The 27,616-nt window shown below is 48.2% G+C and overlaps 1 protein-coding gene across 2 annotated transcripts in view; it reads right to left on the bottom strand.

Moving 5' to 3' along the window:
* Window positions 1–27,616, bottom strand: part of PUS7 (pseudouridine synthase 7) — a 1,198,018-nt gene that overhangs the window by 406,242 nt on the left and 764,160 nt on the right. The window lies entirely within an intron of this gene.

Here is a 27,616-nt window from a genome sequence, read left to right as displayed (position 1 = left end):
CTCTTCATACTTGGTACAATGGTATTCAAATACTGGAAAAGTTCTTAATTGCCAACACATTAGTTCTTTAAAATAATTAAACAGGCTATTTAGTTAGAGGTGTTCCCTTACACTATGAAGAGAGATCTATTATTGGACAATTCAAATTTCTTGTTGAAATAAAACATTGATAAATATTATATAGTTAGAAAGCTGATGTATTTCCGCAATTAAGCTATTCATTGACAAGGTGCTTGTAAACACGAAAGCCATTTTTATCGGATTTCCAAGAGGAGGTAGCTCAGACATGTGGGGCTCCTTTCCCTTTTGCCATCCCAAAAAAAAAAAAAAAAGCTACGCAGTGTGACAATCAGATCTTCTATACATCTTTCTCACCGGCCATTACCGAAGACATGCAGTAGATTAGTAGGTAAGTTTGTCTGGAGGAAGGCAGCCTAAGAACTACCAGCACAAGCGACTATTATAAGTACAGTAACTTACTTGTAAACCTAGTAAGACATGCATTACTTACTGTAAAAGCATTTCTGATGGTTGTATCTGCTTCGATGCACATGCTGTGCATAGTCCGACATCTAGTGGTCAATGCAGAGTATTGCATCTTGGTTTTCGAAAGTCGAAAAGGGGACGTCGACATAGGCGTGTCTGTAACACTATCCCTAAAGTGACGTGTAGTGTACCCAAAATCCCTGACGCGTCGAGGTCCCTCTGTATTTTTTTTGCCATGAGGGAGCCTTATGACTAATGTGAGTGAGTACAGAAAAGAGAGAAAATAATTAGACGTCTATGTTCCTTCCATCCGCGCGGGGAGCAAGGGTGGGCACATGTGAATCTAAGAAGATACAACCATCAGAAATGCTTTTACGGTAAGTAATGCATATCCTTCTGAAGTTTGTTAATCTGCTTAGAGTCCTCTCCATAGCTGAGGACGTAACCAGTGATAACAACCTAGAAGGAAAGGGGGAAGAAAGGGAAAGGCTTTCTAGTATGAGACAGAAATGTCCACCCGACCCCACTCTCCCTACTGTGTAGGCCGGTGAGGCCGGGCCACGTGGTCGGCAGCGCCGATAGGATCACCGTCCGTCGAAAACCACCGTCCGTCGAAGATCTGGTCTCGGCAGAGATGTGGAATGGCCGTCGAAAGAGGGCTGGAGGTGATGTCAGTTAACAATAATTAAACAAAATCAACCAAAGGTCGAGCAATGGCAATGTCTCTTACGAGCTCCGCTTAAGGCGACCAATATTCTGGGCGGAAAAAAACAATCTGAGGGACCACGACGCGTGAGGGATTTTGGGTACACTACACGTCACTATAGGGACAGTGTTACAGACATGGCTATGTTGATGTCCCCTTTTTGACTTTCGAAAAACAAGATGCAATACTCCGTAGTGACCACTGGATGTCGGAATATGCACAGCATATGATTCTAAGCAGATTAACAAACATCAGAAACAAGCATTACAATCTTCTATTGTGTCACATATTTATTCCAATAGTTTTCCATAGAAAACCTTAAATACTAGGTATGATAACAAATGGTACTTCATTTTGGAAGCCCAACCAGGGGTGAAAAGAGGCAGGTGAAGCCAGACCATAAATGTATTTAAAAAAGATACAGAGGATATGGTATTGGAGATGTTGAGGAAAGGTGACGCGTGAAGAAAAGTAAGGGCAGGAGAAAGGCATGCAGTACCTCATTTAGATAGCAGTTGGTGCAGTTTTTGCATGTCACATTCCCAAATCTAGTAAAGAGATCTTATAAGAGTGTGCCTTATAACTAAGGTTCAAGTTACTTACCTTTAACTATTTTTCTCCAGCATGGGGTCTGGCAGAAACCTTCTCCAGTATGGGGTCTGGCATGGATTTATATGCTCATGAATAACGATTACACAGCAGTACATACGCACAACAACGGGAGGTGGCAAGGCTCAACAGAAGCAATAACTCCTCTCTGAAACAGAATTGCCTCAACAAACAGGTTGCGTAGCAAAGCTTGGCTGACTCAGGACTCCCTCCGGAATCCCTGTCGACGCAGTAGAAACTTGTGAAGGTGTGCGTGGACCTCCACGTAGCAGCCCTGCAGATGTTCAGCAAGGGCACATCAGAGAGAAACGCTGTCCTTGCTGCGATGGCTCTGGTGGAATGGGCTCTCGGCTGAATTGGCAGCAGCCAGGGCTCCACTCAATAACAGCATGATGCAGCCGGAGAACCACCTGGAGATGGAAACCTTTGATAAGGCCTTTCCTTGATTTACAGGTCCACAATGGACTAACAACTAATAAGTCTTCCAAAAATTCTTAGTACGTGCAACGTATTTTCCCACATGCTGACGAACTTCACCAGCGGGCCTCCCACTGGGGTGCGTAGGTGGGGGGCCCCCCCGAGGCCATGGCCAGTTCAGGCCTGCTTGGGGGTCGGGCCCTGCCCTGTGGTTAGCGCCGCTGCTTTTCTCTGCTGCCTTAAGAGCATCCCTGTACGCTTGAGTGGCAGAGCGTGAAGGCTGCCGGTATGGGGTATTGTAACCCTTGGAAGATCTTCCTGGCTTTCCTCTGGAAGAGCGAAAGGACGACGATCGTCGCAGCTGCAAAGTTCGGGAGCGTGTCGTCTCCATGTCAGTCTTCATCACCTACAAAGGCTATTCGACTGCCTTTCCGAAGAGGTGCTCCCCGTTGAACGGCATATCCAGCACCTTAGTCTGAACGTCCTGGCGGATGTTTGTTGCCTTCAATCAACTTTGACATAGGGACACCCCGTTACCCATCTGGCAGAAACCTGCGTCTGCGATGTCCACTGCCAATGTGATGGAATGATCCGAGGTCACTTCCCCTTCCTAAAAGAGTTCTAGTGCCTCAACAGTCTTGTCTTCGGGCAGGAAGTCCAGGATAGGGCCAAAATGGCTAGGGCGTTAGTTGCTTTGATGGCTGTATAAATTATCCTTTTGCCCATTGCATCCAGCTTCTTTCCCTCTTGATCTGGAGGTACCATGGCTGCCGATGACTGGTTCGCCAAGCGTTTCCTGGCTGTGGCCGAGACCACCAAATCAGGTGAGGGCTGAGACCTTAAGCACATGGGAGCTGAATCTGGCACCTTGTACTTCTCCAAATTGTCCTGCTTGGTCGGAGCCATACTTGCACTTTTCATTAGAGGTAGGCAATCCTCCCAGATGTCATCCAGGAAGGGAATGGACATGATGGTCTTTCTTCTCAACTTGCGTCGCTGGTACAGGAAACCCTCTTTCTTAGTCTCTTGGGAACAAACAAACGGTTCAGAGTTGCTTGACATGACAGAATGAAAAGATCCAACTTCGTCCTGTGGGGAGGCCCTGTGGAGCTTGTCCGCGTGTGGGGGTTTTCAGTCAGCCGCAATGAAATAGACGTCCTCGTCAGTGCCCATAGCTGTGCCCGTGTACAGATCCGGGGCTCCAGGTGGGGTCTTCTCGCGAAGAGGTGGTGGTGGAGAGTTGGACTTTCTCTTCCGCTGGGGAGAGCTCAACCTCAGATGCGCTGGCATCTCTCCCGTGGAGGTGCATGCCCTGATGGAGGCATCCTTTGCTGGATTTCGGTGACCAGTCAGGCCTCGAAAAATCCACTCGCATAGGCGAGTGCTTTTTTGACAAGTCGTGTATCATTTTAGCTCTACTAGTCCGAGCAGCCGAGCCTATTCATGAAATCTGTTTATAATAAAGATGCTGCAATGTCCGTGAAGCCTCTAGGTGACAGCAGTGCACTGTGCCCAGCATTTAAATGTTCTATCTAACATCTGTCAACAGCGTGGTTACCTCTGCATATTTCTATCCTCAGTCAGCAAGCTTACGACAATCGTTTTCTCCCATATAGCTCTAAAAATATACACCAATTAACTGTTGTTCCTGGACATGAATATGCGTTATGACTAGAGGAGCTATAGTTGTATTACAGACATTTAAGAAACTTCAATCGCAAAGTTGATTTTGTGGGCCAATTACACTGGATCTGCACTCGCAACAAATTCCACATGTGCTACGTAGGGTTGATAATTAGATATTCATGGTCAGTTTGATGCATTATTTTAAATTTCACTGAGGCGGCTCCTTTAACAGCCTCTGCATGGGTCCGCTGCAACACTCTAATATCGCCGGTTCCCACTGTGGCTATTGTTCGTAAATTGATGGGTCCAGCAACGGCAGAATTCTGAGAGGATATCGGAGATGGGATCCCCGAAAACGCGGCGGGGGACCCACCGCCTGCGACCAACAAGCTGATACAAAATGGCGGCCGCGCCAATACGGCCCTAGCCGGCATCGGGTCTTCCCCGGATGGCTGAATCCCCTTCAAGCATGCTGACGGAGCCTGACCGCTCCAGCTTTCCAGCACACAGGTGAGGCTGCCCGGAAGCCTGGCCCAGACGGGACCCACGAGGATTGAGTTCCCCTGAGGTTGCGCCCCAACTCCAGCACCCCCAGCCGACCTCCATACCATGAATCCCTCCTCACGACTCACCAGTTATCTTCACCAGGGCGCTCCGGCCCATCTTTGACTTGATCTTCCAGCTGCGGGGAGCGCCAGCGGCTTCATTTCGCCCCTCCAGGGTCGGGCCCCGGCCCCTCCTTCCTCCACCTGTGCTCCGGAGTGGCTCACCAGCGAGTCGTTTGTGCCTTCCCTACAGGTGGAGGCGGTGTACCTGCAGACATTTGGCGCCCTCTGGGGGGGAGGGGCTCCCAGACATCGTGGGGGATGACTCCTGTGCCTGAGAGGAGGGCCGAATGAACGGCGTCCCCGGATACGGCCGATCACAGCTGGGGGCACCAATATCTGCTCCACGGAACTCTCACCCAGCCCACACAAGTGCCTCCTGAATGCCTACCCCCCTCTGCTCGGCCTAACACAGGGGCTCTTCCTCTGCCGCGGCCCTGGGCCCCCTTATTACTCCCTCAGGTACCGCCTAACCACTAGCTGCTTCCCTGCCGGGGTCCCCGATGCGGTGGAGTTGAGACGGACCCACCGGGGCCCATTGGAACTGCCTTCCCTCTCTTCTGAGCCTCGCCGACCCTCCCCTGGACCCCAGGGCCTCCAGATACCCCGCTGCAGCCTGGGTCACCATAGACACCCCCTTCAGCTTCCTGGGGCACCCCTAAACACCTCCCACCCTCAACAGCTTGGAGAGCCTTGACTCCTCGACCTTCATGTTGGGAACCTCCAGCGGATGAGTAGAGGACCAACAACCATCTTACGCAGGGACCTACGTCCATCCCCCTACCCAAGGGTTACCACTACTCCACTGCGGCAAAGAACTCGACAAGCCTATCCTGTCCGCACATTTCCTGGGGCGCCCCACCCTCTACCTCCCCTGCTGCCACCATTCCTAGATATTGCAGTTCTTGGCTGGTGTTTCAGGACTGCCTACGGATCAACTAACACCCTACCTGCTAGTTAATACCCTGACCTCGGGCAAAGCTCACCAGGAGTCGCCCCCCCCCCCACCTTAGAGCCATGGCCAAAGCTCTGAAACCTTCTAAATCCGCTGACATTTCCACCATGCTGCTGGTGTCAGAGAGAGGAAAGAAAGCAGACCCACCTAAACTCACACCCCAGAAAGCTACGGAGGATAAAGGGACCTTTGCAACCAAATAAGACCTTCAAGCCTTCATGTCCGATATCAAATCGGAATTTAGGTTCTGCATGACGGAACTTACTGCAAAACTAGAGCAAACAGAGCAAAGGGTCAGTAACATCGAACATAGGATGGGGGAATCTGATGAACTTGCCCTGGAACACTAACTCACTAGCAGAAGCGCAACGCACCATCCAGACATTAATGGACAGAACTGAAATCCTTGAATTCAAACAGGAAGATACAGAAAATTGCTCCCGACCCAATAACCTGCGCGTCCAAGGGGTGCCCTCATCAATCTGACAAGGAGCTCCCCGTAAGCAATTTCTTCCAGTCTCTGCTGCCGAACTTGGATGAAGCTCAGCTCCTACTTGATCATACCATAGACTGTGCCCCTGCCGAGGAACTGACAGACCCCCCTCTGGACATAATCACAAGAGTCCACTTTTATACCACCAAGGAGGCCATTTCAGCGATAGGCCGCTCAATCGATGAACTCTCCTTCCAGGGCTACCCACTTCAGCTCTTCCAGGACCTCTCCCCTCTAACTCTCCAGAAGCACAGAATGCTCCGTCCACAAACGCTCTTCCTCCGAGGCCAGGAAATCCGCTACAGGTGGCTATTCCTGACGGCACTACAATTCTCGTACAAGGGCACCCCTCGGACCATCCGCCACCTCGACGATGCAGCATCAATCCTGTGCCCGGGCTCCCCCCTGCCTTGTCTCTTCAACTCATTTGCAGCCACAGGAACTTTCACTCCAACGATGCAGGAGTCCATTACAGTCCTCATTCTCAAGCCAGGAAAGGATCCCCAAGAAAATAGCTTGTATAGACCCATCTCTATGTTGAACTTGGACAACAACATATACTCCAAGATTCTGGCCAATCACCTTGCACCTATTCTTCCGAGCATTATAGACCCGGATCAAACAGGGTTTATAAACCACAGGTCGACAAAAGACAACATTCGCAGGGCACTAGACCTAATAGAGGTTGCCAGCCAGGACTCCCAACAACTGGCCCTGCTGGCATTGGATGCAACCAAAGCTTTCGACAAGGTTGATTGGTCCTACCTGCGCCTCACCCTCAAAGCTTTCAGCTTTGGCCCGACCTTCAGGAAGATGGGCCTAGCCAACTACCAAGCCCCTAAGACCCGGCTTAGAGTTAACGGCTGCCTATTGGACCCAATCCCCCTCACATGTGGAACGAGACAGGATGCCCACTATCCCCCCTGCTCTTTTTGCCTTGGCCATGGAACCGTTGGACCGAGCGAGTCCGCCAAAACCCCCGGATCAGCAGCCCGAGGATCGGCAATGTTCAACACAAAATTGCTCTCTATGCAGACGATGTGTTAACCATCACAAACATTAAAGCTTCCATGTGGGCAGCCCTGACCGAAATCCACGGCTTTGGGAGTGTAGCAGGATTCACCATTAATTTCCAAAAATCCATGGCTCTCGGAGTGGGCCTGGGCCCTGGCGAGAGGGAGACCCTGGAGAAGCAAAGCCCGTTCCAATGGAGCACCCAATCTATCCCATACTTGGGGGTCCAGATCCCCGCCCACCCAATGAAAGTTTACCAGGCAAACTTTCCCCCTCTCTTGGAGGAATTGGAAAAGTACCTTAACCGTTGGCAGGCACAGGAGATCTCTCTGTTGGGCCACATCACGACATGGAAAATTAACCTCCTCCCCCGATTCCTTTACACCTGCGCCTCCATCCCAACCTTAATCCCTCTCCCCCCACTACAGCAGCTCCAAAGGAAAATGATTGACTTCATCTGGAGAGGCAAGAAGGTGCGGATCCCTCGGAGAACTATGATAGCCAGCACAAAACTGGGAAGACTAGGGGTGCCAGACCTCCGCAAATACCAAATAGCAGCACAGCTGGCGCATCTTCAAGCATGGGGAATCGCCACAGGGCACCCAAAATGGGTAGAGATCGAACAATCCCGCCTTCCTCTCCCCCTTCACTTCCTTCCGTTTTTTCCCCACCGGACTACGCCGGAGTTGGCCAGGAGTTTGATGTCTACAAAACAATCGATAAAGGCCTGGGAGTGGGCCCGCAGACACGGAGGTATTCCAGGAGACCCGACTGCATTCTCCCCAATCTTCCTTAAACCAGCCTTCTCCCCAGAGGCCAACCCGACGAACTTCAGAAACTGGGTAGCAGGAGGCTTTGAAACGCTAGGGCAGCTCTTCGAAGGGGACACTCCCCTTACCTTCGAACTCTGTAAAACGACTTTCCAACTAGCTGAGACGGATAGATTTACCTACGCCCAACTGAGGCACTGGTACTCCCACCCCCAGATCCGGGTGGCTGCAACACGACCCCCTACCCCACTAAATCTTACAGTAAATGACCTGTCAGCTAAGGGAAAGATTTCAGCCCTCTATGAACTGCTGCAGGAAGACCCCTTCCACACTAAGCCTTCCTATATGTCCCAATGGGAGGCAGACCTGGGTCATGCTATAGAGCACCACACATGGGTGGACATCTGGACTAGAACGCGCACAGCATCCCGCTGCATCACTAATCGGGAATGCACCCACAAATTGCTCTTGCGCTGGCGTCTTTGCAGCCACCCAGGATCCTACCTCCACATGTGGTGGACCTTCCCCAAAGTAAGGGAGTTCTGGATCCTATGCCTTGCCACAATAAAGGACATCATCCAAGTGGCAATACCACTAGCGCCCAGCAAGTCCTCCTAGGGATCCCACTCCCACGCTCTTACCAGAGAACAGGAAGGAGGGCAACGTTGGTATCCCAATTTTTATTGGCAGCCAAAATCACGGTGGCCCGCACCTGGAAGTCCGTGGAAGGACCCCTGATGACCCTCTGCTGGATTAAACTTTGGGACATTCTAATAGCCGAAAAGGTCACGGCAGCAAAAGCGGGGTTTCTCCACCGATTTATAAACATTTGGGCACCAGTGCTAGACTATGACCAGAACTACCCGGCCTAACCTATAAGCCACGCTTGATGGCGAGAGACCTCCACTCCACTAGCGACCTCTCGCCACCTGGCCAAGCCGAATGAGGTCCGAGAACAATACCCACTTGGGAATACCGGGGGTGGGAGGATGGGATATCATGTCCTAGCCATTTTGAGAGGTTATAAGTAAATGTTACTGTATATGCTCTCCTGTGTGCTGAATTCATCCGCAGTATGAAGAGTGATTAGGGAGAGTAAGGAGCACATTTCCCAAAACATGCCGGACTCAAAAGGTGTGATAGAGAAAAGTTTGCAAAAGTGATAGCCCACCTTGAAAGTGCGCATCATGGCAAAAGATGCAACAGTCATTGAGATTATACTAAACAAGTTTGTATGGTGTAACCAGGGAAAGTTGTGACTGATGAAAAGAAAATAATCAAGCCACAGTATTAAGTGGTGGTACAGCAAAATAACACATAGCAATGTTGTAGACTGGTCTAGTGGTGCAATAAAAAAATAAAAAAAAATATTTTTTTCCCCATATGCTTGCAAAAGAAATCAAAACACAAAGGTTAATTGGGTACATGAGGAGGAAGAATTAGAAGGCGCTATGGGCCAAGGGTTGTGGTCGGAGAGGTCTCTGAATGTGTGAAAGTGTTTGTGTGAGGTATTGATGGATAGCAGGGTTGGTTATTATTTGTAATCTTATACATCTATTCATCAAGCATAGTTCCTGAAATCGTAGCTTGGAGAGTATTAAGGCGCCAAACGTTAGCCCCAACAGATTGCTGTGGCAAAGTGCAATGCATTGGTGCATGGAGGAGATAGGAAAATGTCACTGTTACAGAAAAGAGGCTGTTCGATAGGGGAGGGGGAGTGGGGAGCAGGAAACATACTTTCATTTTCTGGACAAGTTGTTTATGCAAGACTAGACTTGAAAACAAGATGAAACGCACCCATATACTTCATGAGTTCGGTAAACTATATGGTTTTGAACACTGCATTGCCCGCACGCCCCCCCCGCCCCTTCAGCACCACCCTGCTGAAGAGGTGCTATCCTGAGAGGTCCAGGCAGGCTACATTATGGTTATCAACCCTTTGAGATACATCAGGGCTTATAGACAGTGTTCCAGTTTAACCCCTAGAAAACACACACTTCTGCTGGAAAGTATGCCTCTACTTCAAAGTAAGTAAAAACCCAGTTGAAGCTCAGTGTTTGTGTAAACTGGTCTTGTAGAGGGCACTTCTGCCATACTGATGACCTCCATGTTTGGCATTGCAAAAAAGAAGCGCTCAGGAATTAGAGGGAGAAAAATGTGTCCAGAGGTGCCGATGGGTGCAGAGGACAAGTATAAGAATCATGGGTGCTCGTGTAATTCTATGCGATTTGTGGCTGTGAGAATGAAGTGTGCATCTGGAAAGCCAGCACTTGAATATTAGGCTACTCGTTGGCACGGCACAGTCGGGATTTGAATGGGTGGCAGTGGGCTAACGCTGTGAGCCGTATCATTGCCCCATGATGGTTAAAGTGGCATTTGTAGACAGATTGTTGCTGTGCGTGGGGATGGACTGTGTGCGTAGCGTAAAGAGCTAGACACAAGAGTAGGTTAATTGGGGACAAGACGGAATACGCTATGTTCCAGGGTTCAGTATTAAGAGTTTGAATCTGCAAAAGACAAACTAGACTGCCCGATCCAAGCAGAAGTGTGGAGTGCCTTCTATAAGCAAAAGTTTGCATTACCCGTTTACTTTACAAGGGAACAGGATTTGGATTTAGGTCCCCCCGTGGTGGAAGATTGTGGGTGGGATTTAGAGGATATCAAATGGGCCATTAATAAACTCAAACCTTCTAGAGCACCAGGCCCGGATGGCATTCCCCCCTTCGTCATAAAGACATCCCCTGGAATATGGGCTGATTTGCTCAAACCTATATTTGATGATATTTTTAAATACCATACTATTCCTAAAACTTGGGCCCAGAGTATTATTGTCCCTATATTTAAAAAAGGGGACGTTCTTAACCCTCAGAATTGTAGACCTATAGCCCTTTTAGATGCAGCTAGTAAGGTCTTTGGCATTCTACTTTTAAGGGACATCAATAAATTTACTAGAAGGAATGCCTGCTTCAGTAAATTTCAGGTTGGCTTTAGAGAAGGCTTGGGAACAGACTTGAACGGAAATATTTTGGCTCATTTAAGAGATACAGTCCATCAAACTAAAATGGGCGAAGTCTATATGGCATCCTTGGACCTCTCTAATGCTTTTGACGGGGTCATTAGAGATAGACTGTGGACCAAAATGTTAGCAATGAATTTTCCACGTAAGACTGTTCAACTCTTGGCTCTTTTACATAGAAATACCTCTGTCAGGGTGCGCTTATCCTACGAAGGTTCCCTTTCTGATGCCATAGAGACTGAGGTGGGGGTTAAGCAGGGCTGCTCACTTGCACCCACGCTCTTCAACCTGTACGTCAGCGATGTGGAGGATATATGGCGGGGTCCTTCCATCGCTCCCGTTAGGATGGGTAGTTTGGTTATTGAGTGGATGGCCTTTGCGGATGATTTCATTCTTTTTGATCGTACCCCACGGGGTCTTCGTAGAAGGATGGATATTTTCTATCAATATGCTATGATGAACAATCTTTCCCCCAATGCATCGAAATCTCGAACGATTGTAATCTCTAAGAAGAGAGTTGTCAAATCTTATGTCTGGAATATGGGGGACAATCTGGTGGAACAGGTGCAGGCCATAACATACTTAGGCTATAATTTTTCTAACAATTCTAGCCTAAAGAGGTGGAAATTGAGCCTTGCAGAAAAAGCGTCTAAATTAAAGACTCAAATGAAATTTTTGAGGGTTCGAGTATGTACATTTTCGCTCCTACCCATTAGACGTTTCTACCTTGCTAAATGTGAGCCGGTTCTTTTATATGGTCTGGATATTTGCACCAAGGATATGAGTTCCTATTTAAATGTGGTTCAGGGGAAATTATGGAAGGAAGTAATGGGCCTTTCCATGGCAATCCCCAATGCCATTATCCGGCACGAACTATGTCTAGTCTCACTCAAAGCCAGATATTAGTGGAGACAGCTTTCCTTTTTTAGAAAAATGAATGATCCTTGTATAAATACCCTGTATGAGTTGTTGAATAGGGTGATTAAATCTGGGTCAGTCCAATCAATTAAGGGATTCAGCGACAGAATGAATGCTCTGTTATATATTTTAGGCTCTAGTTTAGACGACTTGGTGCAACGACCCGGCCTAGTTAAGAAACTGTTATTCAAGGCGGATTGGGTGGATACAGTCAATGAAATAGAGTCTTATGCAACCTATAAGGAATATGCTAAATTTGTACATGCAAGGGAATGTATCCCCGTTTATTTACTTCGATTCCCCTGTTATAGGGCGAGAACTACATTTATGCGTTTTAGACTTAACCAGATGCCGACCCTAGAAAGAATTCACTATTGGATACATAAAGAAAAGGTGCTTAATTATATTTTACCTAGCCTCACATGTCGTTTTTGTGGAGAAACTGACATGTTAGAAACTCTCAAGCACCTCGTCTTAACATGTGTCCATTTTGGGTCGAAACGAGCTCTATACCTCACCGATAGATTTGATGAGGATTTAGAAATGTCGAAAAATCTGTTCTGGAGTCGCTGCATGTGGGGTGTTAATATCTCCCTAACTCTCGCTTTGAATTTATTTCTTCAAAATATAACGGAGGAATTGGAAGCCAAAAATAAAGAATTAATTGTGTAGGTACCTATAGGGTAAAAACGGGTAATGATATTAACAAGGCATATAACTTCTATGTAATTTGATTTTAGGGCTGGGAAGGAATCTTTTAAGAATTTTGTAAAATTCTGACGTCTTAGATGTTTTAGATGAAATTTCTTTCTCGGTTTCTTTTTTTTGTATGGTATGATAACTTTGTCTCCATCTTATATATCAGTGCATTCTTATATGCTTATGTATTGGTTGTATGAAAGGTATAAATGTGTTTTTCTTTTGTGCTATATGTTGTATAAGGTTTTATGCAAACTAATAATACAACAATAAAAAAAAAAAAAAAATTAAGAGTTTGAATCAGGGGAGTGCCGCCTACTGATGAATGATATACACCGTTCTCGAATAGTGTTGCATCCTTTACACCAGTATTAGTTAACTACGAGCTTACAGTTTCCTGACAGTGTCATTTTAGTATGACTTTTTGTTACAGTAATTTTCTGTGCATGTGCTGTTTTCTCCACGTTTCAAACCATGTGTGCTGCAATTTATAACTAACTTGATGTATGTAACTTGTTGCAGTTAACATTGATAGCTTGTTGTTTTTAAATGTATATCTATATTGTGTATAAGTTGTGTTAAGTTGTTAATAGTGCATGGTGCTAATGGCCAACCCATTTGCACTTACTGCATCATTAGAACTTCAAGAGAGAAAAACTGGAGCACAACACACATTTCTTAAGAGACTCCAAGTCCATTGAGGCTGGACCCCTTTGCTACTATTTGAGGATAGGATAGGTGCCATTTCTCAAACATTCTAGCAGCGCTTGAGACAACTACACCCAGAGGTGTACACTCAGTCACTATCAACCACCACCCTCTTAAAAGTACAGTCCTCAAAAATCTCTTTAAATTCCTAGAACATAGCAGTGATCCCCAGAGCGGGCGGAGGGGTAAAAGCATACAAAGCATGCTATGCAGGTCACCACCCCAACAATTTGCTTTGAACATATACAAATCCGAAATCTGTGGAAACTGCTTACAATGCAAGCTGCTATGTAAAATCCCAGCTTGAAAATGATACATTCCAAGTGTGCTACATGACAGGATGCACCATCTTTTGCTGTGTCTTTGTGGAACATGTCTACCCCATATCTGTGTTGTGCAGGGAACAGAAGATTCCAAATGACAAACATCCCCAAGTTCTCACAACAGCACCCAAGTTAAGTGTTCTCCTCTCACAAGAGGCCAGCATACACTTCATGTTCGAGTCTGCAGCAGGGCCAATTCAGCATTTTATTCTTCCGATGTTGATATTTGAGCACTATTAAGTGGGGTAATAACACCAGTCAGTACATCGCGAGCAGGAATAATTCAGCACAATGTGCTGTGTAAGAACTTGCATTGTTATTAAGGGTAAATGACAGGTCTAACAACTATGCAATGTGTTTCAGCTGCCAGCGCAACTGGCACTTTACATGGTGGTAGTCTTCGCACATTATTAGTATTTGTGGAATTTTGTCTATAACATGTTTCATGAGTTGCCATGTTTTTCCAGTAAAAAACAAAATGTGCTGATTAGTTTTGATATTAAATAATATAAGCAGCATTAGTCCTCACAGTTATGAAAATGCAAGTAGAAGGCACCAGTAATGTTTTTTCAGCAAAATTAAAAGTGCCATCCAGTTTGTAGGTCGAGTGTATTTCTCCAAGGGCGAGTAGATAGACTAAGTTAATAGACATGTAGGTCTAGCAGGTTTTTAAAGATTTTTCGAGGCCTGCCAGTGTGTGCAGGGTTGTGAGAATGTCCAGCGACACGTCCCTAGGTCTAGGGGTGAAAGGAGCCAGAGGAGTGGGGTCTGAGTTGATGCGTCTCCTCTTGCGAGCAGGCGACTCAGGTCCACCACCCCCAAACCCTCCCCCTTCATGATCTGAGCAGTATCCGTCGTGCAGATCATTCTCTCCCTTGTCGGTACTTGAGAAAATCTGCTCCGGCATATCTGGAGCAGCATGTTGGTCCACGTATCAGGGAGGTTCCTCCGCAGGCGCCGTCTCCCTCTCCCTCTCAGGAGGTTGCTGGGTCGTTGCGGCCGCCTGGCAGTCCCTGACCACAGCTCCTTTGCTTCTGCCTCCACTGCCATATCTCGCCTTGGGGATAATGAAACCCGTGGAGCGGCCACCACTTCTTTCTTGGACCTGCTCTCTTTTAGAGCTGCCATAGTGGACGTCGTTGACTTCGTCGATTAAGTGCTTGTGGCTGCTTTTGACGATAGTCCTGTTGTCAACTGAGTTGACGTGGCATGCTGCGAGGTATTAGCCAGCTTTGACGAGTCCTACCCAGACTTGTCCCACTTTGGTTTATCCGCGGACACAGAGTTTGGACGGGATTAGTGACTTTCTCTTCGAAGATGTTACTTTAGTTGTCATGCTCACGATGGAGGACGACAGTGATGGCAATCGCATTTTGTCGGATTCGGGACCCGCCTCAGCGGCGAACCCAGCAGATCTAGTGTCACAGAGCTTGGCCTTCTCTTGCACCCCCCCGCGAGCGGGGCGTCCTCAAAGGATCTCAACCTCCTCCTGGAGGAAGTTCGCTTCCCGAACCGGCTGGTCCTGGCTGAGGCTTGCTTGCTTGACCCTGCCCCGAAGCTGAGTCAGTGGCCTTGCTCGACTTGAGCCACGCCAACAGTCTGCTGTAGTGGTCGTTTCTGGTTTTCTTCGAGAAACCATGGCACACAGTGCATCCCTCCCTCATTGTAGTCCGGAAGCAGGCAATATCAGCATTTATGGTGCCGATCCTCCAGGAAGATGTTTCTTTTTTCCAATAAGTTTTTATTAGTTTACAATACACCAAGCAATGAAAGTTTACCAACCCCATTTATCCCACAAAAACAACTCCCCCCCCCCCCCCCCCGCCACCTTCCCCCCTTCTCAGATCCTACAGGTTTGCTGACAGCTCATCATCAAGAACAAATGAAATACATTTTTATTTCTGCTAAAACGACCCAGCAGCTCGGGTGGAGTTATGAGCAAAAACATGACTTCACAGGTCTGATTCATCCTGAGGGCGAACTAAGCCCAATAGTTCCATAGCTTTGGGACACCAAGCACGGCAAACTCCCGCTTTTAAGTATGATAGCAGATTGGCCCAGTCCGAAGTGAAGCGCATGTGAGCCCCCTGGATCGAATAAGTGAGCCACTCCACTGCCATCAATGACCACAGTTTCGCAACCCATTCATGGTTCCTGCGGAGGGTCCCTTGATTTCCACTTTCTAGCCACAACCAGTCAGCCGATGACATTATTATCACATACAGCTTGCGGTCCGCTCTAGTGGGCAGGGCTGTCAGCATTCCGTTAAGGCCTATGAAGTCTCGCCCTGTATCACAGCTCTGCCCCGCCCCGCCCCCCAACACCTGGGCTACCGCACGCTGAACTTGAGACCAAATGTGAGCCCAGTGTGCCTCACTCCCTCCAGCAATAGCGTGGTACCGTGGGGTAAATTCTATTTAACCTTAGTGGGGTAAGGTGCCATCTCAATATCCGCTTCAACCAGATCTCTCAGATTTGGATAGATCTTGCCAATTTCGGACTTGGGACCAAAGTTTAACCCATTCCTGTTCCTCCATGTCCCCTCCCCCCCAACATCCTGTGCCCATTTGACCATATAGCTCGTGCAGCTTCACCCTGTTTCATAAGTTTGTAAAAGGACGAAACCACCCCCCTGTCACCCGTGTCCGTGTCTAAGTATTTTTCAAACTGGGTAAGGGAACGAGAAGCTGCTCGTCTCACTAATGTATGGGAGATCCAGTGCCTGATCTGAAGGTACAGAAACCTCTGCTTCTCGCCCACTCCGAAGTCGAACTTACACTGCTCAAACTTTTTCACCTCGCCCCCTGCCATCATATCCCGCAACATCCGACAGCCCCCCTGGAAACCTGGGTCAAAGTTCTGCGGGTTTGTAGCCACTGGGGAGAATTGCGGGTTACCCCCCCCAAGGGCGTGTACGGGGAAGGGAAGGAGGTGATTTGGGCTCTGACAATAGCTTCGTCCCAGGCATCTCCTATCGTCGACGTTATTGCACTACAGTACATTCTAGTCAGCCTATCGTGCTTTGGCATCCACAGTACCGCCTCCAGATCTTTACCCATTACAGCCCTATCCATCTGCCTCCACACTTTGCCCCCATCATTCCTTTGCCAGTCCCTAATGAATTTAATCTGTGCCGCTATGTAGTACAATCGGAAGTCGGGCACACCGACTCACCTACGGTCTGGCAAAGCTTTCATGATGGAAGCAGCCACCCTCGGGCGCTTTCGGTTCCAGACAAATCGGCTGGTTATTCTTTGCAGGGCCTTAAAGAAAGATGTGGGAACTCGGACCGGTAAAGCTGAAAAGTGCTACAGAAGGAGGGGAAGAATTGCCAACTTTAAAGTGTTGATTCTACCTAACAAGGAGATCTCAAGCGGGCCCCAGTCGACCAATTTCGATTTCACCTTCTGGAGGAGGGGGGATGTGGGGAGGTAATTTGCTGTATATAATTGCCCCATGGTCTTGGTCAGGTGGATGCCCAGATACTTTAGCGAGGACTCTACCCACCTATATCCATAGGCCCTAGAGAGGTCTTGGATGGCGGCGGGTGACAAGGTAAGAGGCAACGCCTCAGACTTATGGAATTTGACCTTTAAGCCTGCCACTTGGCCGAATCTGTTCAGTTCTCTTGCCACTGCTTGCAGGGAGGTGATCGGGTGGGTCAGAGCCAGAATCATATCAGTGAAGGCAGCGATCTTGTGATCCTCGCCCCCAAACTGGATTCCCTTAATCTCTTCAGCCGCCCGCACCGACTCCAGAAACGGTTCCAGTGCAGAGCATAAAGGAGCGGGGACATCGGGCAGCCCTGCTTGGTCCCTCTTCCCACCCGTATCGGAGCGTATACGTGCCCATTTATAGCCAGCCGTATCAGTGGATTCTGGTAATTTGCCCTCGCACGTGTAATGAAACCCGGGCCAAACCCCATTCTGTGCAAGACCGTAAACAGGAACCCCCACTCAACTTGATCAAACGCCTTTTCGGCGTCAATCGCCAAGAGAAGGGCCGGGATATTCCTTTTCTGGGTCTTTTCAACCAAGTGTGCAAGTCGCCTGACATTATCAGATGTTTGCCTACCTTTTATAAAGCCCGATTGGTCACTGTGAATTAGTTTGGGGAGGATGGATTTGAGGCGATTGGCCAGGACTTTAGCATGGATCTTAGCATCGACGTTTATCAACGCAACTGGACAGTAGGATGCACAGTCAGTCGGGTCTTTACCCTTTTTGTGTATCAAGATCACCTTGGCTTCGTTCATGGTTTGGGGGAGCTGACCCGTAGATCCTATCTAGTTAAATAATCTGGTCAAAATGGGGATTAGCACTTCTTTGTGGGTCTTATGGAATTCAGACACATACCCATCTGGGCCTGGAGCTTTACTGGACGGGAGGTTATTAATAACTCTCCTGACTTTGTCAATGGTAATCTCAACTTCCAGCGCATCTCTATTGTCCTGCGAAAGGCGTTGACAGCCAATATCGCGCATATAGGCTTCCTGATCTGCGCTTTTGGGGTGGGATGAACTATATAGGTCAGTATAGCATTTGGGGATTCGATGTGAACAGGGCCCCTCCCATATCTTTTATTTTTAGGATTGTTTGGTCACCTGCCTCCTTTCGTAGCTTTCTGGCGAGCAAGCGGTCCGCCTTGTTGCCTTTAATATAAAACCTTTGTTGCAGCCGGAGGAAATTACGTTCTACTGCTCTTGTCTGTATGATGTTCAGCTGGCCTCTGACTGCTCTGTATTCTTTTTTGGTGGCTGCTGACATCCTAGTACCCATACGAGCCATGACAACCTTAAGTCACGCTTCCAGGTTTTGTTCCTCTAGCCTTAACTCCCACTCTCTTCTGGCCTTGATCGCTATGATCTTACCCCTGACTGTGGCCTTAAGGGCATCCCACCATATCTAAGGGGTCGTGTCCTCCCACTTATTGTGCTTGGTATAGTCCATTATTTCCCCCTCTACTTCCTTAGCCAGGACTGGGTCCCTAAACATGAGGCTGGTTACCTCCATTTCCAAATGGCTGGGGGACTCCTAGGTTTAGCCATTGACCGGGTTAGTGGAGCGTGGTCGCCCAAGGTAATTGCCCCTACCTCCAAAGCTGTCACCCTTCCTAACAATGGTTTTGAAATCCAAAAATAATCTATCCGCGAGTGAGATTTATGTGCGTGCGAATAGAAGGTGTAACCCTCCACGTCACCGTAGAGTTCTCGCCACATATCAACCAGGGCCAGGTCATGCATTTTCTTCACTAGATCCCCCGACGGTCCCCTCTGAGTCTCCCACGAGGTGGAGCTCCTGTCTTTGGAAGGGTCCCGAGCTAGGTTAAAGTCACCCATTAGGAGGATGTCTGTCTCTGAGAATTTTCCTAGCCGGGTGAGAGAATGTTGTATATAAGCATCCTGTGCTTGGTTGGGAGCATAAATGGTTGCTACCGTGAGGAACTCTCCTTTTCCCTCGAGCGACACTGCCAGGTATCTTCCTTGACTATCCTTCTGTATGTCCCTAATGGTCAGACCTGACCCATCTCGTATAGCAATCAAGACACCCCCTTTCTTACTTGGTTGCGTGGCCTGTACCAGTCGGGAGTAGCCCCAGAACCTAATCCTGTGAGTGTCCTTGGTGCAAAGATGGGTCTCCTGCAAAGCTACTACCAGGGGTTGGTCCTGCCTGAGATCTCTCCACCTTCTTCCTCATGACCTGGGAATTGAGGCCGTTCACGTTTAAGGAGAGAAACTTCAAGACCGCTGTGTTAGCCATTTGACCTTGTTATGTGGGGCCTAATTAAGCCTTTTGGACCTTGCAGGCGTGTGCCCCAAATGTTGTTTGCAGTATGCGCTCTCTCTGAGAGTCAACGTTTGGGTCATCAAGCCCTGTACCTTGGATCTATCCCCCTCCCACCCCTCCACCCCCCCCCCCAGCTACCTCCCCACACCCCCTTCTAGGTGAGATCGACTGGCTCTCAGCCCCCCTTGTGAGTTCTCCATGAGAGCCGACCTCCATAACAAACCCAGAAAGTGCCCACTCAGGAAAACCCATTCCCATTCCAATACCCAAGCCCTTCCCTTTCCCCGCTCCTGCAAACCATTACATCATTAGAAAATTGCCCTTCCACACCAGTTGAACAGCTTTTACTAGCGCCCTCCCCGGGCTTCAGTGTGTAGAGTCACATGGCAGTATAGTGTCTTAAGTGGCAATTGGAGGAGAACCCTCCCCTGATGGACGACTCTGGAGCAGACTATTGCTGGTTCTCCTAGGAGCTGGGTCCGTAGCCCTCTTCCTTCCTCTCTTATGTTGGACTGTGGACCACTCCCATAGCCTGCTCCTCCAGGCCCAACATGATCAGGCCCTGGTCGCAGGTCGTGATCTTATGCTGGGATCCTTGCCAGACGAACGACAGACCAAAGGGGTGGGCCCATCTGTATCGAATTTTTGAGATCTAAGAAAAGACAGAACCGGACTCATTTGTCACCTTTTAATTAGCGTGATTCTCGCCAGGTCTTGGTATAACAAGATTTCCTGCCTGTTGTAAGTGATGGATGCGGCCCTTCTCGCCTTCGCCTTAATCTTCTCCTTTACTGCATAGTTATGGAAGGCCACCAGCACATCGCGCGGTCTAGAGCCGGGCTCCGATTTGCGCGGACCCACCCTATGGACACTGTCGAACTGCATGTCAGCAACCGAGTCTGAATTTAGCAGGTCCACAAAGATTGCTTTTAACACTGGGACCAGCTCCTGATCCTGGATATCTTCTGAAAGCGATTTAACTCTAATGTTCGCCCTTCTTGACCTGTTCTCCAAGTCTTCAGCTTGCAGTTCCAGATTTTGTGTAGCTACAGCAAGGGTCTCCAGCAAGTTCTCCGCTTTTCTTGCCTGTTCCGTCAGCTCTTGAATGGCACGCTCGTTGATGTCCACTCTCTCTTCGATCTTCTTCATATCTCTCTTGATTTCCCTCAGGCTTTCGGCCAAATCTTCTTGCAACTTATCCATTTGTAGCTGCCCCGCCGCTGTGATCTTTTCAACCAATTTGCCCATGAACTGAGATAACATTGCCTGGGTTAAAGGCCTGTCATGGTCCTCTAAGGACACAGCAGCGGTATTGTCGCCTGAACCTTGGGCCATCTCCTGCGCTTCCGCTGACTAAGTCTTTGGGCCAGAATTTCGTAAGGGGGCCATCTGTAGCTTTTTTGTGGGCTTTCCCCTGGAGAGGGTAGTCTTTTCCCTTGTTTCTGGTCATCACAATCCCGAGAGAATATGCCTCCCAATCACCGGGGAACAATGGATGGTGCAACAATGAGAAGGCATCTGCAGGGCAGGGGCACCACCGGGGGGGTCCCAAACAGTCTCAGAGAGATCTCTCCACGACGCGACCCATACGTAGCTATGACTCAAAGCCCAGAGCGGGCTGGTAAAGAAAGCGCCCCCCCCCCCCCTTGGCACTCCTACATCGGGGGGCCGACTGCAGGTACTCCCAGGGCCCGGGAAAGATCCACGGCACCAGCTACTCCTGGGGCTAGATTAGATTGATGCAGCAGGCTGCTCCAGCATAACAGGGCTCCGGAGGTCTAACGGAGGTCTAACCTCGGAACACAATCCATGATCAGCCACTGTGGCAAGCGCACTCTACGGCCCTCAGGCGGCTGCTCCTGAGCGGAGCCTCAAGCTCGGGTCCCCGGGGCGTCCACTACCCCGTCTATTTGCACACACGGGGGGCCCACAGACCACGCAACCCCCGTACACTTCTCCCTGACCCCCCCTCCGGCCCTCCTCCGTACTTTCAAATCAAAGCTCCGATGAGCTGCGTAAATCCGCTTCCACTGCGCTTTCGGGCCCGGAGGAGGGGGGACGGCCGCAGGCGGCGCTGGCAAGGTCCACGGCGAACCCCGCGCTCGACCGGGCTGGGTGCCCAGTCGGGCCAAGACCTCTTTTTTTTTTGTCCTGGGGGCAGCAGCAGCTCGCCAAAGCCTCTGCCCAGCCGATTCCGCCCCCACACCGCGGGCTCTCTCTTCGCCCACGGCGGGAGTCACAGCCTCTGCCTCGGGGGACCAGGTCGCCGCAGTCTCCGCGCCACTGGGTGCGGTCAAGCTGTTGGGCAAAGTGCCCCCACCGCAGATGTGGATGCCGGGGAGGGCTACAACCGCATCAAACGGACAAGCAGTTACAGGCAGGGCGGGAGTGTGGGGCGCGACGTCCTCCACTCTACGCGGCCATCTTGGAACCGACAGGAAGATGTTTCTTAATCCACACTTCATGCAGAGTTTGAAGAGGCTTCGACTTTCCTTCTTCTCTTCAGTCATGCTGAATGGTGCAAAGTAGGCCCAAGACCAGGCCCTCTCGAAACTTCCGATGGCGATCCGACGGTGGATGAAGATCTTTGCCGGTAGCAGAACCCTGCTGCTGGTCTCTGTCCTTCGTCGAAGACAAAGCAAAAATCTATCAAAAAGTTAACTATTTTGGAAAAATGTGCATAAAACACAAAATTAGCTCAGAGTGCAACTTGGGACTCCCAATACTGAAGCGTGCGGTAAAAATCTGAAGATGGCCACCAGGGGTGGAGCTTCGGAAGAGGGCTGTCATTGGATGGGGGCAGTATGACCCAGAGGACAGTGATTGGTTTAGAGGAGAAATACAGTTTTGAAGTAAAAGTGAAACTTTTTTCTTTTACGAGGATTCCCAGCCTGATGATGGGGAATATTCATGAGCATGTGAATCCATGCCAGACCCCATGTTGGAGAAGTGGTAAGCTACAATGTCCTAGAGCGATTCCAATTCTATGGAAAAATCTAAAGGGGAGCATTATGCTTCAACTTACTTTATTTTTATTTTGTGAAAAAACCTGAAGGCATCGTCACATCTACTCCCCTTGGATCCTCTTCTCAGGTGGCCAGGGAAAGGCCATCGCTCTTGGATCTTGAACCTGGGGTGGAGATGCGAGGGAGGATCACCTGGACGAGGGTCCTCGGGGAGTGGGGAGAGGATGTCTTTGGGTGAGGCGTGGTATCCCCCTTTCCCTTGTGAGAGCAAACCTTACCCATCCCGTACCTTTATAGATTGTTGACAATCACTTCCTTTTATTTTCCCATGGTCATACCAGTCTAGTACTGGGACGAGGAAGAGGCGACTAGGAGTTGTACACACCAACATGCAGTTACACCACTCTGACACTGAGACGAGGAAGAAGCCTAGAAACTATTTTGAGGGTCAGGCTTCCCCTGTACCTGTTGCTTTGGTCTGCAGTGATCTCAGGGCTTCTGTGAAACTTTGGTCCCGCTTCAGCGTTTCTTAACCAGTCAGCGTCTCTCCTTTGCCTGTGGCGGCTCCGCAAGGGAATGTTTCTCGCATCGGTCATGCTTTCCCTTATGCATGCTTGCTGTCGCCATGGGACGCTAGGAGCCTCTACCTCCTTCGCCCTGGAGCAGTTCCTCACGGTTTGCCTTCTCTCCACTTCCTTCTCTTCCAAACTCTCAATTCCTCGAGGAAGGGCTCGACTCTGGTCCAAGTCCTTCCTCGGTTTTTCCACATAGATTAGGTCCATTCTGACTAGACTGTTCTTTCAGGTGATCTGCATAGCTGCGCGCCTCTTACTCGTCCCAGTACCTTCGATGTTTTTTCTTCTATGTTGTTCTCACTCTTCCTCGTCTCAGTCTTAAAGTATTGCACGAAAGGGGCATTATCTACCTTACATATATACATTGAAAAGGGAAGAACTGGTTTGGAGGGAGAGGGGATGTGCAAATGGGTATTTACATACCATGTTCGCCTTATACTGTCGTTCCTCATCCCATAAGGGACTAGCCCACCCATTTGATCCTCCCACAGTGTACCACCTTCAGGGGGACTATTGAACTGTAGCTGCACCACGATGGCCCCATGGCAGGGGTCCTCACCACGGAAGACGGGATGAGATCAAATGACTCAAACTGCCCACTTCAGGTTGTGCAGTCTCTGCTCAGCCTCAGAAAGGATATTAGGATAGCTCTGCAACTGGAGATTGTTGCACAACTCTCTGGGTGGTGTTATCATCTAAACTAATGGTAGAACAGTGTGTCACCCAAAAGGAACGACTAGATTCTCCAAAGATACCTATATCAGAACAGTTAGGCTTAACTTCAGGAGAAAGGAAGGTTGGTAAAGAGGTCCAATTAATCCCATTAGACAACACAAATGAACAAAAATCAGTGGTGTACTGAGAATATACAAACTTTATTTCTATGGTCACCCAGAAAATATTTAGGATGGTAAAAATAAATACTCTGCTCACACAAAACACAAAGCAGACCATACTTTTAAAAACAGTAAATGGCCAGTTAAGACTTAATTCACTCTTTACCCTAAATGTAAACCCCACACCTGGGGGCAGACAATACTTATAGACTTCCAGATGCACGTTAAGAAAATACCCCTACACAAAACTACAAACAGTAAGAAATACCAGACAGGATGAAAGAGTACCACACAGAAGGTAGCACAGGTTTCCTTTACATTCGAAATAAAGTATTATGTAGAATACATGTGCATATAACCTAGTTCGACCACTTAGATGTAGAGCACATGGATACACAATGTGCAGCAAAGCAATGAGAGCTACTAATGTTCAGGATATATTTTAGGAATACGGTCCCTAGGCCCAGATGGCATATTTCATACCAACAAGGGAAATCGCAGCATCACAGTGAACCAATGCTCATTTTATGTAGGAGTGCAACACAAATATGTGAAACTCTAATAAATCAGAGAAAGTCTCTAAAAATCCAGGGTTTTGTGGAGAACTCTGGGTACGCTAGGAGTACCCTAGAAAAATGCCACAGTCCCAGAAATGACCTTGCAGTGTCACTTGTAGGAGTTCAAAGTTGGAGAGTGGAGGGTTGAAGACCCAGCCAACCCAGGAGCAGAAATGCAGAGCAAGATTCAGCCCCCAATGTTAACCAATAGGGGAATGTGGTAGAAGGGAACCTGTAGAGCCCAATGACCACAGGCCAAAGGAAGCGGAGAGTATGAATATCTTGAATAACCTGCCAGCCTATAGCCCACTGGTGAGTGCTTACAGCATTGGTTCCTGAAAACAAAATTCCAGGAAAGCAGAGCAACCTGGTAAACAAAGGCTTCTTTTTAAAGGGTCAAATGAAGGATCCGATCACCCAGGCCCTTGCACCCTCAGCAAACCATTACCCTAACAGCGAAAAGGAAAAACAATTGACAATTCACTAGAGTAGGACCTGCAATACAAAAGTGAAATCTGTAATGGAGATGGCTCCAGGGGGATGGAAGACCATGCACATTGCACACCACACCACACCCCGGCGCCTCAGCACCCAAACAAGAAACGTAGATGGCACACCAGGAAATAATTGACCCTGCATGAGGATAACAGTGGTGGTGACCAGAGGCAGCCCAGACAAGCAGATTTGGCAGGGACCATTCCGGGAAGAAGCAGCTCCCAAAACTAAGCGGAAGACGCTAGCAGGAAACTGCAGTAAAATGTGGTATACCAGACCATAAAACAGTCTTAGGATGGAAGTCCTGATCCCAACAAATGGGGAGGACTACTACAAGGACGATGAAGACCCAGGAAAGGGGCAAAGCTCTTGAACATGCAAACCGCAGCAATGGCAAGAGACCAGGCCCACCGGAATAGCTTCAAACTTTTGGGTTTCCTTCATAAATTGTATAACAAGGGACGCAATAGCAGGAAAGAAGTCCTTCTCACTACAACTACCAAATTAAATTAAGGAGGAAAGAGCAAAAAGAGTAGGAGTCTGCTAAAATGGAACTGCAGAACCCCACCAAAATGGAATTCTGTCTCAAATATACCCAATAAGCGTGCTGGCCACCCTTCTCAAAATAGGATTAATGTTGATCAATATTTTGAGGATATAAGCTTGCTCTATATATGACAAGATGATGAGGATTTAAATTGGCATTCCAATTATTATTTTTTTAATAACAATTTGGATTCCCTTGTTCTGAAATATTCTAATTGGAAACCTAATGAGAACAAACATTGACCTCCCCCTGAAGAGAGCCTGCAATCAAGTCAAACATGAGCAATTTGTGCTCCAAAACCACCCTATTGCATCAGGAACAGCTTCTCTTACATCAGCATATTGTCTAATCTAAGTGTGTTAGGCTTTTCCCTCCACACTACCACCAACATCGGGTTTTGTGTTAATTCAATCAAAGAGTTAGCAAAATGAGACACTCAGGAGTGCACACCATATGACCCATGTTTGGTTGCATAAATAACGAGAGTGAAGCTTGCCCCCTATAAATATTGAGATATGCAAAATGCAGGGTACATTTTGGGAATAAATCAATTAATAAGAAAGAGGGACTTCCCCACCGGTGCATAAACATTAAGAAGAACAAATGACTTAACAGTGGTAATGTTCTTATTGATGGATGTTCCTCCCACAGATTCCTGTTCTTAGATATATTTGTATCCTTCTTTGCAGTCTTGGAAAAAAATGTCGACAACAGGGGGCACTGTGCAGCATCGATGTACCTCGACAGTTACCATTCATGCATGCCGGCAGGACTTTGATGGTAGTATAAGTAGCAAGGTACCTCACCCTGTTGCCCCAGTGCCTAGTTTTTCGTCCGAGGCTCTGTCGTCTTGAGGAATTATGCAACCTGTGTGAGTGTTGAAGAGAACAAACAAAAATGTGCTCACAGTCAGAGGGATAGGTTGGAAAGGTGATGAGGAATCAGTGGGAGGAACATCCATCAGAAAGAACATTAGCAGAGGCAAGTCATTTGATCTTCTAATGGATTGCATCCTCCCACGGATTCCTTAGATAGACTCCAATAAAATTGTGCAGAACCGCTCTTCCAAAGAGAGCATCCTGGTCAGACAGGGTGTCTAAGAAATAATGCTTTGAGAATCATGGAGGGAGGACCACGTTGCAGCTCTGCAAATCCTCTGCACTGGTACACCTCTTTGTAGAGCCAAAGTAGTTGCCAGTCCCCTGGTAGAATGGGCTCTTAAATTATCAGGGACATCCTTCCTAGCAATAGAGTAGCACTCCGAACTTGCCAAAAATGGTCCATCGCGATAGTGTTAGCTTGGTCACTTACTTGGCCTAACCTGTCAACAGTGTAACCAACAAATAGTTGGTCATCCTGTCTGATAGCTGACATTCCTGAAAAGTAAAAGCTAAGACCCCTTTTCAGGTGAATTCTGTGTAACCTCTTTTCATCCTTAGAAGGGAGAGGAGGGGGATATAAATCTGGTAATGTAATCTTGTGTTAAATGAAATTCAGATATCAACTTGGGAAGGAAGGAAGGGCAAACTGTCAAAACTACTTCCACCTTAGAGAATACTGTAAATGGTGGTTTGCAGGATAGGGCTTGTAGCTCACCAACACTGCGAACTGAAGTGATGGCTATTCAAATTATGGTTTTCCAGTTTAATAACCTGAGAGGACAGGAATGAAGCAGCTCAAAAGGTTCTCCCATTAAAAAATAAGTACTAACTTCAAATACACCAGGTAAGAACCAGAAAAGGGAGCGGTTGGAATGTATTTCAGTCCTTTCAAGAACTGTATCACAATAGGCATTTTAAAATAAGAGCCTTGTTCCGGCGTGCGCTTGAATATAGATAACCCTGCCAAGTATCCCTTAATGGTAGCCCCCTGCAGCCCCTAATGGGCCAGGTGCAGTAACAAAGAAAGCACTGCAGATGTATTGCAAGAGAAAATATCATGTTGCAGAACTTGTTTCAAAAGGCAGTGGTATAGGGCTTTTGTTACAGGTCTTCCAGACGAAAGCATCACATCCATAAGGTTTATATTTTAGCCTCTGAGAAATCAGGCGTGAAAGTTCAGTGATGCGATTCCTGGGTGAAGAAGACCGCCTCCCTCTTGTGAGAGTAGGTCCACTCTCTAGGGAAGACGGGATGGAGGGCAAAGAACAAGTTACTTTCTTACCTGGTAACGTTCTTTCGATGGGATGGTTCGACGACGTATTCCACATCTATGACAGGTAATGTCCACAGCTGTGCTGCTTCGGAAAATCTTTGGCGTCTGCGTCCTTTGTCGATGACGTCGATGCGCCATCCCCGAGGACCTCTTCCGACGGCCGACGTCACCCGATGTGATAAGTAGGACGCACGACGCCCATAGCCTCAGTTATAGTTTTTTCCCAGAACGTGTGCCATCGGTTTTCTGCCAGTCAGACACACAAGGCCTTGCGGAACGCAAGCTGCAATCGCAAAAGAAATTCTGCAGCGGGGAAGGCAGGGAGGGAGCGATATGGAATACGTCGTCGGACCAT

The sequence above is a fragment of the Ambystoma mexicanum genome, chromosome 12 (genome assembly GCF_040938575.1).
Source record: "Ambystoma mexicanum isolate Mex_15411 chromosome 12, UKY_AmexF1_1, whole genome shotgun sequence".
In the NCBI taxonomy this organism is placed as follows: Eukaryota; Metazoa; Chordata; class Amphibia; order Caudata; family Ambystomatidae; genus Ambystoma; species Ambystoma mexicanum.
This window is presented reverse-complemented; position numbering and strand designations above follow the sequence as displayed.